The sequence below is a fragment of the Bombina bombina genome, chromosome 6 (genome assembly GCF_027579735.1).
Source record: "Bombina bombina isolate aBomBom1 chromosome 6, aBomBom1.pri, whole genome shotgun sequence".
In the NCBI taxonomy this organism is placed as follows: Eukaryota; Metazoa; Chordata; class Amphibia; order Anura; family Bombinatoridae; genus Bombina; species Bombina bombina.
In genome coordinates this window covers 703678671-703692675 of record NC_069504.1, presented here as the reverse complement: position 1 = coordinate 703692675, position 14005 = coordinate 703678671, and positions in this window count along the sequence as shown.

Sequence of the window (14005 nt, the reverse complement as noted above, 5' to 3'; positions counted from 1 at the left end):
TCTTGTGTGGAAAGATCCACATCTTGGGTAGTCATTATCCCATACGTCACTAGCTCATGGACTCTTGTTAATTACATGAAAGAAAACATAATTTATGTAAGAACTTACCTGATAAATTCATTTCTTTCATATTAACAAGAGTCCATGAGGCCCACCCTTTTTTGTGGTGGTTATGATTTTTTTGTATAAAGCACAATTATTCCAATTCCTTATTTTATATGCTTCGCACTTTTTTTCTTATCACCCCACTTCTTGGCTATTCGTTAAACTGATTTGTGGGTGTGGTGAGGGGTGTATTTATAGGCATTTTAAGGTTTGGGAAACTTTGCCCCTCCTGGTAGGAATGTATATCCCATACGTCACTAGCTCATGGACTCTTGTTAATATGAAAGAAATGAATTTATCAGGTAAGTTCTTACATAAATTATGTTTTTATTAGACAGGAGGCGAGTATTCTCAATTCTTTACTATAACCAAACAGCAGCAAAGAAAAAAACACCAATCAGCACACAGAATCCTTTAAAAAATAGGGTCACAGTTCTCTTCCTCTTTTCAACTTGCAGAACCATCAAATAGAATCTGAACCACTGGAGTGGAGAACACAGGAATATCAACTTAAAGAACCATCAAACAGAACCAAAACAACTGGAACGGAGAACTCTATCAGACAGAACGCAGTCAGTAGCATTGATCAGGAAACAGTTAACCAGGAAGGGAAACTCCAGAATTTACACTCCAAGAAAGAGACGCTAAGGAACTAGTAATGTAGGTCAAAGGTTATTTCAGAAATGGTCTGGGAAAAAAGCCCCACCAGAAGGTAACTGATACAGACATTGTATTGGAAATAGGAACAACAATAGAACAACTTTTATTTCTTTCGTAAGATGAGGAGAGTCCATAGGTGTCTCTAATATGTGGGATATATTTCCTGCCACTAGGAGGTCAAGAACCCTCATAAGAGCTTTAATCCATCCCACCTCCTCTCCCCACTCAGTTTGTTCGTTGCCTCTGAGGAGAGCGGTTGAGAGAAGTGCACTGCAATCAAGATTTTATTATTTTCTATCAAACTATTTATTGGGAGCCAAAGACCTGACTTGAGACCCAGTTACCTTTCTTCCATCTTTACTCATGGAAGGCTTCAGGATCATTTCTCCAAGATTCTAAGCGAAACAGAGGTAAAGGAATATCTCAATTATGGCCTGTCAGTAGTCTCACGGGTAAGTCTCTCAGCCATAATTGCCCTCAGGTGTCTCGGGGACCCTGTCTTTTTGTCTCCACCTGAGGGGTTGCAGGTATATCTGGAAGTATCCTCTGTAGTATATTTACTTGCACTGGATGGGCTCTCTATTGAATTAGCATTCTGTAAGGGAGGAAGGTTTTTACCAAGCTGGTAAGATACAGTGGAGGGGCGCTGCAGTTCAGGTTAATGACTCAAACACTAAACACAGCCCAGGAACTATCCCTGGTAAACTTCTTGTATATGTACTACATAGTTGGGGGTTATCAGTCTTTACACACAGAGCTTTACCTATGTCTTTAACACACACAAAATGATAGAATTCAGAGTTAAAATTCCTCTTTTTTCATTGCCTTACTACCCCTTAGCAGCCCTCAGTATGTTTTAGTCCTGGGTTCACTATATTTCCTTACAGAACAAAAAACTACATTGTCTCTAAGAAAAACAATATTTGCCTTATGCAGTAAGTGGTTCAGCTCCTAACGGATGAGGTTAGGTTATATTCAATATATGTGTATGGTGTGTTTTATCCTCACAGGCCTTAGCCTGCACATCATTCTGGACTTAAGCTTCACTCCCCATTTGGCACCCTTTCTCTCCCTCACAGGATCTCTTAAGTGACTGAAAATTATGATTATCCGAGCTTTGTAAAGGAATAATATAGATTTTATTAAAGAGACAGAGATTAATATTTTGCTTTACTTTCTTTTACTACCACTGTGCAGCATTTTAAAGTACAATACATCACATAACAGTTAAATAAATACAGAGAAAAAAGAGCCAATGTAACTAGCTAATGAAAGAACTAAGTTAGAAAACAAGTTAAAAAAATCGATCAATCAGAGGACCCATACTGTCCATAAACAGACCATTGAGCTCCCCATCTTCCTCTTTCTTGCTTAATGCTCATGAAGAAGAAATAAAAAAGTCCAACAAACGGCAGTAAAATGAACAGGAACCATACAACGTATAAAGGTTTGGAGAAAACTTTATTCGGGCTGTCTGGATGAGAATACGTGAGCCTGTAAATCCATTTTGTTCTACAAGAGGTTGAAGGAGAGTTGATTGAAGGTGCATATCCTGATTTAATTAGAGATGTTTGATTAGTTGGTAACTATAAATCAATATATATATATATATATATATATATATATATATATATATATATTTTTTATATTTATTTATTAGTTGAATACATGAAATACAATAATAAGTGATAAGATCACATTGAAACAAAGCAAAATAAAAGATGCTTTCCCAGCGGTAAGAAATATATTCATTAAACAAAATAAATGTCATGGGAAAAGAAAACAATCATTTAACTCTTATCTTGAGTAACAACTACCAATTCTTTTTACTGTTATACAGAGATGAACCTAGACGCACCAAAACAACAAAAACAAGACAAAATCATACAGAGAGAGAGAATTTTTTTTTTTATATATATTCTCTTTCCCCTTCTCCATATTCCTCCTCTTCCCCTCTTCCCGATCTTATGTGTGGTTTGTATGTAGGTAAGAAATTCCCCTCCATGCCAGTTGAGTAACCAGAAACTAACCTAGCAAAAAAAAAACAGATACTATGAAGCCAGCTTTAATAAAAGGTTTCAAGATCTCTAATTGAATATTCGATGATTGAAGTCTTATCATATCTGACCACTTGGCAAGAAAGGCTTTAAATTGTCTTTCATTGTTTAGTTAAAGATTCAACTGCTCTATGAATAATTGTCAAGTCATTTTTTGGCCAAATTCTGCTATACTCGGGTATTTTTCTTGCTTTCCAGTGTTGTAATATTAACTTTCTAGCAATCTGTATTGCTGTAGTAATTAAATCATACTCTTCCTTTGCGTATTGTTTTGAAAAAATAAAAAGAAAGACAGTGCAGTAAAAGTTACAGATTGACTCAGAACCTTCGTAAGCCAAAAGGCAACTTTTTTCCAGAACTGGCCAATCATCGGACAATACCAGAAACAGAGAAGTATATCCGCTCGGGGGGCGGAGCAATGGAAACAATTCCCTTTAGAATTTTTATCCCATTTGGCTAACAGTCTAGGGGTAATATATGCCATATTTAAGAGGTAACTGTGTTTCTTTCCAGGAAGTATATTTATAGCCCACACTTCTATACTTTTCTTAATATCTTGAACTGATAATTCTGAAAAAAAAATTCAACCATTTATTGGTAAGGGTGTCTAGGTGAATTTTACCATACTCTTTCATAATCATTTTATATCAAATTGATATTGCATGGTAACCAGCCTGATAGATTTGAATGCCACTTTCTATTATCCCTAGATCCCTGCTACTAGGTTGCTTTTGTGTTAACTGACCATAAAAAGGCTGTATTAGACTACTCTCCATATCCACTAATGAACATTTATTTTTTCCTGTAATCCAGTCTATTGCTATTTTAAGCATTGAGACCTGATTATATATTTTAAGATTTGGGAGTCCATATCCTCCAACTTCTTTATCTAAATAAAGAATTTTTTTATCTAGGCGAGCCCTTCTCTTCTCCCAAATTAATGAATTACATTCTTTGTCATAGTTCTTGAGGTCTTTATTTATAATGAAAATTGGCCAATTTTGTAGAATATATAAGAGGTGTGGGAATAAAAATATTTTCAATATCATAATCTTGGCAGTCACTGAAATAGGTAATGGTCTCCATTTTTCTTTTGAATTTTTACTTTCTTGAAAAAATTTACCGTAGTTTAATATATACAATAACCCAGGGTTAAAACTTAAATATAATCCTAAATATTTGACTTGTTCAACCTCTTGAAAGGGGTGCCTAAGGATATTTTTTGTAGGGCGCTTAATCCATAATAGTTCTGATTTCTTTCATGTAATTAGCAAGAGTCCATGAGCTAGTGACGTATGGGATATACATTCCTACCAGGAGGGGCAAAGTTTCCCAAACCTTAAAATGCCTATAAATACACCCCTCACCACACCCACAATTCAGTTTTACAAACTTTGCCTCCCATGGATGTGGTGAAGTAAGTTTGTGCTAGATTCTACGTTGATATGCGCTTCGCAGCAGGCTGAAGCCTGGTTTTCCTCTCAGAGTGCAGTGAATGTCAGAGGGATGTGAAGAGAGTATTGCCTATTTGAATACAATGGTCTTCCTCTAGGGGATCTATTTCATAGGTTCTCTGTTATCGGTCGTAGAGATTTCTTCTCCTACCTCCCTTTTCAGATCGACGATATACTCTTATATACCATTACCTCTACTGATTCTCGTTTCAGTACTGGTTTGGCTATCTACTATATGTAGATGAGTGTCCTGGGGTAAGTAAGTCTTATTTTTTGTGACACTCTAAGCTATGGTTGGGCACTTTATATGTAAAATTCTAAATATATGTGTTTAAACTTATATTTGCCATGATTCAGGATAATCAGTATTCCTTCATTCAGACTGTCAGTTTCATTATTTGGGATAATGCATATGAATATATATTTTTTCTTACCTTGAAAATTTTCAATTGACTATTTTTCCCTGTGGGCTGTTAGGCTCGCGGGGGCAGAAAATGCTTCATTTTATTGCGTCATTTTTGGCGCAAACTTTTTTTGGGGGCAAAATTTGGTAATTTCATGTGTATTTAGACTTTTTTTGCGCCAAAAAATGTGGGCGTCGGTTTTGGCGTCAGAGGATCATATTTGGAGCCAAAAGATATGGGTGTTGTATTTGGCCCCAATAATGTGGGTCACATTATTTAAGTCTCATATTTTTTGCTACTTCTGGTTGCTAGAGGCTTATTTGTTTTGCATTTTTCTCCCATTCCTGAAACTGTCATTTAAGGAATTTGATAATTTTGCTTTATATGTTGTTTTTTTTTTTTTCTATTACATATTGCAAGATATTTCGTATACTGTTCCTGAATTAGAACATGCTAACGGATTCCTGTTGACTGATATCAGTCCTACCAAAGCTAAGTTAATTTATTTTAATGTTATGAATGTTTATCTTTAGCTATGGTTTGTAATAAGTTATCATGATAAACTTTTACATGCAGAATCTATTAGTATTTATGCTTCATATATTGCTATTCTTTTTACATCTTATGTACAAGATATACTTAGAAATTTATAAGAATATTTTTCTGATTCTATGTTAAAGGCTTTGTCTGACATCGCGCCTTCTAATAAAATTTTTAGGTCTTTTTCAAACTTCTTTTTTAGTTGATGAAGTTTCAAATGACCAACAACATACTGAATTATCCTTCTCTGATGATGTTTTTTCTCATTCAGAATTTTCTTCATCAGATATTGACACTAACAAATCTACTTTTTTATTTTTATTAGAGTACATTTGTTCTTTGTTGAAAAGGTGTTGATTATTTTGGATATTGAGGTAACTAGTTCTTTTTCAAGACTAGCTAACATTTTATTTCTGCTTATTTAATCTTCTGTGTTTTCAGAGGTTTTTTTCCAGTTCCTGATACTAGGGAATGGAATAGGCTGAGAATTTTCTTTTATTCCTTCTTCAAGGGTTTTAAATTATATTCTTTGCCGGCAGTTAATTTCAGTTTTGAGGGTTCCCCAATTTAATGGGGCTATCTCTACTTCTGCTAAATATGCTATTATTTCTATAGCAAAATAGTATTTATTTTCCTTTAGATGGTTGTATCTTATTTAAGGAAAATTATTTATTTTCAGGTACTTTTTCTTGGACCTGTAATTTATTTGGATGATGTTGCAATTGCTTCATTTTTCTGTTTGGATACTTTAAGATCAAGTATCGGATTATGATTTATTTAGCATTGTTAAAGGGACAAAATCTACTGCTCATTTGAAGTTCAGACTAGGCGCTGTTGCATTGTCTTATTGTCTTGCATTTGTTGATTATGCAAGTCCAGTGTGTTGACTGGTCCTTTAACTTGATTAACATGCTAATAATTTCATTTGTGTCTTCATTTTATTGAATATTTTCGCAAATGAGGTTTAATCTATGTCTTTAGCTGTTTTAGCTAGAAGAATTTTGTGATTTCTAAAAAATCCATATTTCTTTTTTTCCAAGATAATCAATTATTTGGTTCATAATTGGATTCAATTCTTAACTGTTACTCTGGGCTTCAAGATTGAGTTCTAAGACTAAAACTTTAAGCTTATATTAGTTTTGTTGTTCTTACTAAGGAACAAAATCCTAAATTCTTACCTAAGTAACATGTTTTTAATTGAAAGTTTTTCAGTTCAAAATCAGCTCCCTAAGGCCTAGATTTAGAGTTTGGCGGTAGCCGTGAAAACCAGCGTTAGAGGTTCCTAACGCTGGTTTTAGGCTACCTCCGGTATTTGGAGTCACTCAAAAAAGGGTCTAACGCTCATTTTTCAGCCGCGACTTTTCCATACCGCAGATCCCCTTACGTCAATTGCGTATCCTATCTTTTCAATGGGATTTTTCTAACTCCGGTATTTAGAGTCGTGTCTGAAGTGAGCGTTAGAATTCTAACGACAAAACTCCAGCCGCAGAAAAAAGTCAGTAGTTTAAGAGCTTTCTGGGCTAACGCCGGTTTCTAAAGCTCTTAACTACTGTACTCTAAAGTACACTAACACCCATAAACTACCTATGTACCCCTAAACCGAGGCCCCCCCACATCGCCGCCACTCGATTAAATTTTTTTAACCCCTAATCTGCCGACCGCCACCTACGTTATCCTTATGTACCCCTAATCTGCTGCCCCTAACACCGCCAACCCCTATATTATATTTATTAACCCCTAATCTGCCCCCCTCAACGTCTGCCTACACTTATTAACCCCTAATCTGCCGAGCGGACCGCACCGCTACTATAATAAAGTTATTAACCCCTAATCTGCCTCACTAACCCTATAATAAATAGTATTAACTCCTAATCTGCCCTCCCTAACATCGCTGACACCTAACTTCAATTATTAACCCCTAATCTGCCGACCGGAGCTCACCGCTATTCTAATAAATGTATTAACCCCTAAAGCTAAGTCTAACCCTAACACTAACACCCCCCTAACTTAAATATAATTTAAATATAACGAAATTAATTAACTCTTATTAAATAAATTATTCCTATTTAAAGCTAAATACTTACCTGTAAAATAAATCCTAATATAGCTACAATATAAATTATAATTATATTGTAGCTATTTTAGGATTAATATTTATTTTACAGGTAACTTTGTATTTATTTTAACCAGGTACAATAGCTATTAAATAGTTAAGAACTATTTAATAGCTAAAATAGTTAAAATAATTACAAAATTACCTGTAAAATAAATCCTAACCTAAGTTACAATTAAACCTAACACTATACTATCATTAAATTAATTAAATAAAATACCTACAATTACCTACAATTAAACCTAACACTACACTATCAATACATTAAATACAATACCTACAAATAACTACAATGAAATAAACTAACTAAAGTACAAAAAATAAAAAAGAACTAAGTTACAAAAAATAAAAAAATATTTACAAACATAAGAAAAATATTACAAAAATTTTAAACTAATTACACCTACTCTAAGCCCCCTAATAAAATAACAAAGACCCCCAAAATAAAAAATGCCCTACCCTATTCTAAATTACTAAAGTTCAAAGCTCTTTTACCTTACCAGCCCTGAACAGGGCCCTTTGCGGGGCATGCCCCAAGAAATTCAGCTCTTTTGCCTGTAAAAAAAAACATACAATTACCCCCACCCCAACATTACAACCCACCACCCACATACCCCTAATCTAACCCAAACCCCCCTTAAATAAACCTAACACTAAGCCCCTGAAGATCATCCTACCTTGTCTTCACCTCACTGGGTATCACCGATCGGTCCTGGCTCCAAAATCTTCATCCAACCCAAGCGGGGGCTGGCGATCCATCATCCGGTGGCTGAAGAGGTCCAGAAGAGGCTCCAAAGTCTTTATCCTATCCGGGAAGAAGAGTAGATCCGGACCGGAAACCATCATCTTCCAAGCGGCATCTTCTATCTTCATCCGATGAGGACCGGCTCCATCCTGAAGACCTCCACCGCGGACCCATCTTCATCCGGCGACGTCCAACTGAAGAATGACGGTTCCTTTAAGGGACGTCATCCAAGATGGCGTCCCTCGAATTCCGATTGGCTGATAGGATTCTATCAGCCAATCGGAATTAAGGTAGGAATATTCTGATTGGCTGATGGAATCAGCCAATCAGAATCAAGATCAATCCGATTGGCTGATCCAATCAGCCAATCAGATTGAACTCGCATTCTATTGGCTGTTCCGATCAGCCAATAGAATGCGAGCTCAATCTGATTGGCTGATTGGATCAGCCAATCGGATTGATCTTGATTCTGATTGGCTGATTCCATCAGCCAATCAGAATATTCCTACCTTAATTCCGATTTGCTGATAGAATCCTATCAGCCAATCTGAATTCGAGGGACGCCATCTTGGATGACGTCCCTTAAAGAAACCGTCATTCTTCAGTTGGACGTCGCCGGATGAAGATGGGTCCGCGGTGGAGGTCTTCAGGCTGGAGCCGGTCCTCATCGGATGAAGATAGAAGATGCCGCTTGGAAGATGATGGTTGCCGGTCTGGATCTACTCTTCTTCCCGGATAGGATGAAGACTTTGGAGCCTCTTCTGGACCTCTTCAGCCACCGGATGATGGATCGCCAGCCCCCGCTTGGGTTGGATGAAGATTTTGGAGCCAGGACCGATCGGTGATACCCGGTGAGGTGAAGACAAGGTAGGATGATCTTCAGGGGCTTAGTGTTAGGTTTATTTAAGGGGGGTTTGGGTTAGATTAGGGGTATGTGGGTGGTGGGTTGTAATGTTGGGGTGGGGGTATTGTATGTTTTTTTTTACAGGCAAAAGAGCTGAACTTCTTGGGGCATGCCCCGCAAAGGGCCCTGTTCAGGGCTGGTAAGGTAAAAGAGCTTTGAACTTTAGTAATTTAGAATAGGGTAGGGCATTTTTTATTTTGGGGGTCTTTGTTATTTTATTAGGGGGCTTAGAGTAGGTGTAATTAGTTTAAAATTGTTGTAATATTTTTCTTATGTTTGTAAATATTTTTTTATTTTTTGTAACTTGGTTCTTTTTTATTTTTTGTACTTTAGTTAGTTTATTTCATTGTAGTTATTTGTAGGTATTGTATTTAATTAATGTATTGATAGTGTAGTGTTAGGTTTAATTGTAGGTAATTGTAGGTATTTTATTTAATTAATTTAATGATAGTATAGTGTTAGGTTTAATTGTAACTTAGGTTAGGATTTATTTTACAGGTAATTTTGTAATTATTTTAACTATTTTAGCTATTAAATAGTTCTTAACTATTTAATAGCTATTGTACCTGGTTAAAATAAATACAAAGTTACCTGTAAAATAAATATTAATCCTAAAATAGCTATAATATAATTATAATTTATATTGTAGCTATATTAGGATTTATTTTACAGGTAAGTATTTATCTTTAAATAGGAATAATTTACTTAATAAGAGTTAATTAATTTCGTTATATTTAAATTATATTTAAGTTAGGGGGGTGTTAGTGTTAGACTTAGCTTTAGGGGTTAATACATTTATTAGAATAGCGGTGAGCTCCGGTTGGCAGATTAGGGGTTAATAATTGAAGTTAGGTGTCGGCGATGTTAGGGAGGGCAGATTAGGGGTTAATACTATTTATTATAGGGTTAGTGATGTTAGTGAGGCGGATTAGGGGTTAATAACTTTATTATAGTAGCGGTGCGGTCCGCTCGGCAGATTAGGGGTTAATAAGTGTAGGCAGGTGGAGGCGACGTTGTGGGGGGCAGATTAGGGGTTAATAAATATAATATAGGGGTCGGCGGTGTTAGGGGCAGCAGATTAGGGGTACATAAGGATAATGTAAGTAGCGGCGGTTTACGGAGCGGCAGATTAGGGGTTAAAAATAATATGCAGGGGTCAGCGATAGCGGGGGTGGCAGATTAGGGGTTAATAAGTGTAAGGCTAGGGGTGTTTAGACTCGGGGTACATGTTAGGGTGTTAGGTGCAGACGTAGGAAGTGTTTCCCCATAGCAAACAATGGGGCTGCGTTAGGAGCTGAACGCGGCTTTTTTGCAGGTGTTAGGTTTTTTTTCAGTTCAAACAGCCCCATTGTTTCCTATGGGGGAATCGTGCACGAGCACGTTTTTGAGGCTGGCCGCGTCCGTAAGCAACTCTGGTATCGAGAGTTGAAGTTGCGTTAAATATGCTCTACGCTCCTTTTTTGGAGCCTAACGCAGCCTTTATGTGGACTCTCAATACCAGAGTTATTTTTATGGTGCGGCCAGAAAAAAGCCGGCGTTAGCTACGCTGGTCCTTACCGACAAAACTCTAAATCTAGCCGTAAATTTGCATGTATGTGCCGTATTCCAGCTTTGCTGGTAAGGGGCAGGTTCAGACTTTTGTGAAATTTGTTTGGTTCTATTCGGTCCAAATTTCTTAGATTTTGGGTACAGAATAAGATTCAGAGTAAAACCATCTGTGAGAAGTCTTTTTTTCTCTATATTCCAGCTATTCCAGTAAGGCTAACACTTTCCTTAAGTGTGTTTCAGTCCTATATATTTTGGGTAGTGTTGAAGCGAGGCTGATCACCCGTTGGGGATTAAGCGCTGCTCAGACCTGGAGTTTTCTGGGGTATTTATTCCAGTTCCATTTTTAGGAAATGGGTTTTGGGGTTTTATTCAAGACTATTCATTGTTCTAAAGATAAAAAAACTTTTTGAATTGTCATATAAGTATACCATCTTTTAGAATGATGTTTATATAGTCTATTTTGCCTTTTTTGGTCAGTGATGCATTATTTGTATACAATAGATGCATATCTTTTTGAGATTCTCTTTTTTGACAAGCATTACCAATTTGTTGCTTTTCCTTCTGGTCTAGCGACAGTTCTAAGAATCTTTTCAAGGTTCTCAGTGTTCCTTATTTGGACGGTCTCATGGTACTGGCTCAGTATTTTCGTTCTGCGGAATCTCATACGATTAAACTTGTTGTTTCCTCAAGTCATGGTTAGAGGATCTTTTTAGCAAAAGCTCCTTGATTCCTCTCACACAAAGGGTCACCTTTTTTAGGTTTCTAGATAGATTGTGTCAATGTCTTTGTCTCTAACAGACAAGTGACAATTATTGGGTTCCTTTTGTTGGAATTTTCAGTCTCTATTATTTCCTTCAGTTGCTATATCTGCATGGAAGTTTTAGGTCTCATGGCTGCAGCATTGGATTCAATTACCTTTGCTCATTTTCATAGGAAACCTTTCCAGTTTTTTTTTTTATGCTGAATAATGGTGCAGGGATTCTAGGATATCACTTTTTATATCTTTGAATCCTAATGTTTAACTATCTTTGATCGGTGGTTAAGTTCATCATCATTTAGTTCTACAGGTCTCTTCGGTTCTTTCAACCTAGACCATGATCTTTACAGATGCGAGTCTTTCAGGTTGGAAGGCTGTCTGAGGATCTCTGTCAGCACAAGGGGTTTTGGAAATCTCAGGAGGCGAGATTACCACTCAACATTTTTGAACTCTGTGCGATTTTCAGAGCTCTTCAGTTCTGGCCTCTTCTGAAGAGAGAATCGTTTATTTGTTTTCAGACAATGTCACAACCGTGGCGTATGTCAATCATCAAGGGGGGACTCACAGTCCTCAGGCTATGAAAGAAGTATCTCGGATACTTGTATGGGCGGAATCCAGCTCCTGTCTAATTTCTGTGGTTCATATCCCAGGTATAGAAAATTGGGAAGCGGATTATTTCAGTCGCCAGACGTTACATCTGGGCGAATGGTCTCTTCATCCAGAGATCTTTCTTCAGATTGTTCAAATCTGGGGACTTTCAGAAATAGATCTGATGGTATCTCATCTAAACAAGAAACTTCCCAGGTATCTGTCTAGATCCAGGGATTCTCAGGCGGAAGCAGTGGACGCGTTGTCGCTTCCTTGGAATTATCATCATCCTTATATTTTTCCGCCTCTAAATTCTTTTTCCAAAAGTGATTTCCAAAATCCTAATGGAGCGGTCATTTGTACTGCTGGTGGCTCCAGCATGGCCTCACAGGTTTTGGTATGCGGATCTCGTTCGGATGGCCAGTTGCCAACCTTGGACACTTCCGTTAAGACCAGACCTTCTGTCTCAAGGCCCATTTTTTTCCATCAGGATCTCAAAATCATTAAATTTGACGGTATGGAAATTGAACGCTTAATTCTTAGTCATAGAGGTTTTTCTGACTCAGTAATTAATACTATGTTTCAGGCTCGTAAATTTGTGTCTAGGAAGATCTATTACTGAGTCTGGAAGACTTACATTTCTTGGTGTTTTTCATATAAATTCTCTTGGTTTTCTTTTAGAATTCCTAGAGTTTTACAATTTCTTCAAGATGGTTTGGATAAGGGTTTGTTTGCAAGTTCCTTGAAAGGACAAATCTCTGCTCTTTCTGTTCTTTTTCACAGAAAGATTGCTAATCATCCTGATATTCATTATTTTGTACAGGCTTTGGTTCGTATCAAGCCTGTCATTAAGTCAATCTCTCCTCCTTGGAGTCTCAATTTGGTGCTGAGGGCTTTACAGGCTCCTCCGTTTGAACCTATGCATTCTCTGGACATTAAATTACTTTCTTGGAAAGTATTGTTTCTTTTGGCTATCTCTTCTGCTAGAAGAGTTTCTGAGTTTTCTGCTCTTTCTTGTGAATCTCCTTCTCTGATTTTTCATCAGGATAAGGCAGTGTTACGGACTTCATTTAAATTTCTACCTAAGGTTGTGAATTCTAACGACATTAGTAGAGAAATTGTTGTCCCTTCATTGTGTCCAAATCCTAAGAATTCTCTAGAGAGGTTCTTTGCATTCTTTGGATGTAGTTAGAGTTTTGAAATATTATGTTGAAACTTCTAAAGATTTTAGAACGACTTCTAGTCTATTTGCTATCTTTTCTGATTCTAGGAAAGGTCAGAAGGCTTCTGCCATTTCTTTGGCGTCCTGGTTTAAATCTTTGATTCATCATGCTTATGTGGAATCGGATAAAACCCCGCCTCAAAGGATTACGGCTAAATTCTACTAGGTCAGTTTCTACTTCCTGGGCTTTTAGCAATGAAACTTCTGTTGATCAGATTTGCAAAGCAGCAATTTGGTCTTCTTTGCTTATTTTTTAATAAATTCTACCATTTTGATGTGTTTTCTTCTTCTGAAGCAGTTTTTGGTAGAAAAGCACTTCAGGCAGCTGTTTCAGTTTGATTCTTCTGCTTATGTTTTCAGTTTTTTTCTTTATAAGATTAAAACTTTTCTGATTTGGGTTGTGGATTATTTTTTCAGCGGAATTGGCTGTCTTTATTTATCCCTCCCTCTCTAGTGACTCTTGCGTGGAAGTTCCACATCTTGGGTATCTGCTATCCCATACGTCACTAGCTCATGGACTCTTGCTAATTACATGAAAGAAAACATAATTTATGTAAGAACTTACCTGATAAATTCATTTCTTTCATATTAGCAAGAGTCCATGAGGCCCACCCTTTTTGTGGTGGTTATGATTTTTTTGTATAAAGCACAATTATTCCAATTCCTTATTTTTGATGCTTTCGCTCCTTTCTTATCACCCCACTTCTTGGCTATTCGTTAAACTGAATCGTGGGTGTGGTGAGGGGTGTATTTATATGCATTTTAAGGTTTGGGAAACTTTGCCCCTCCTGGTAGGAATGTATATCCCATACGTCACTAGCTCATGGACTCTTGCTAATATGAAAGAAATGAATTTATCAGGTAAGTTCTTACATAAATTATGTTTTTTTCAGCGTCTAGGGTTAGCA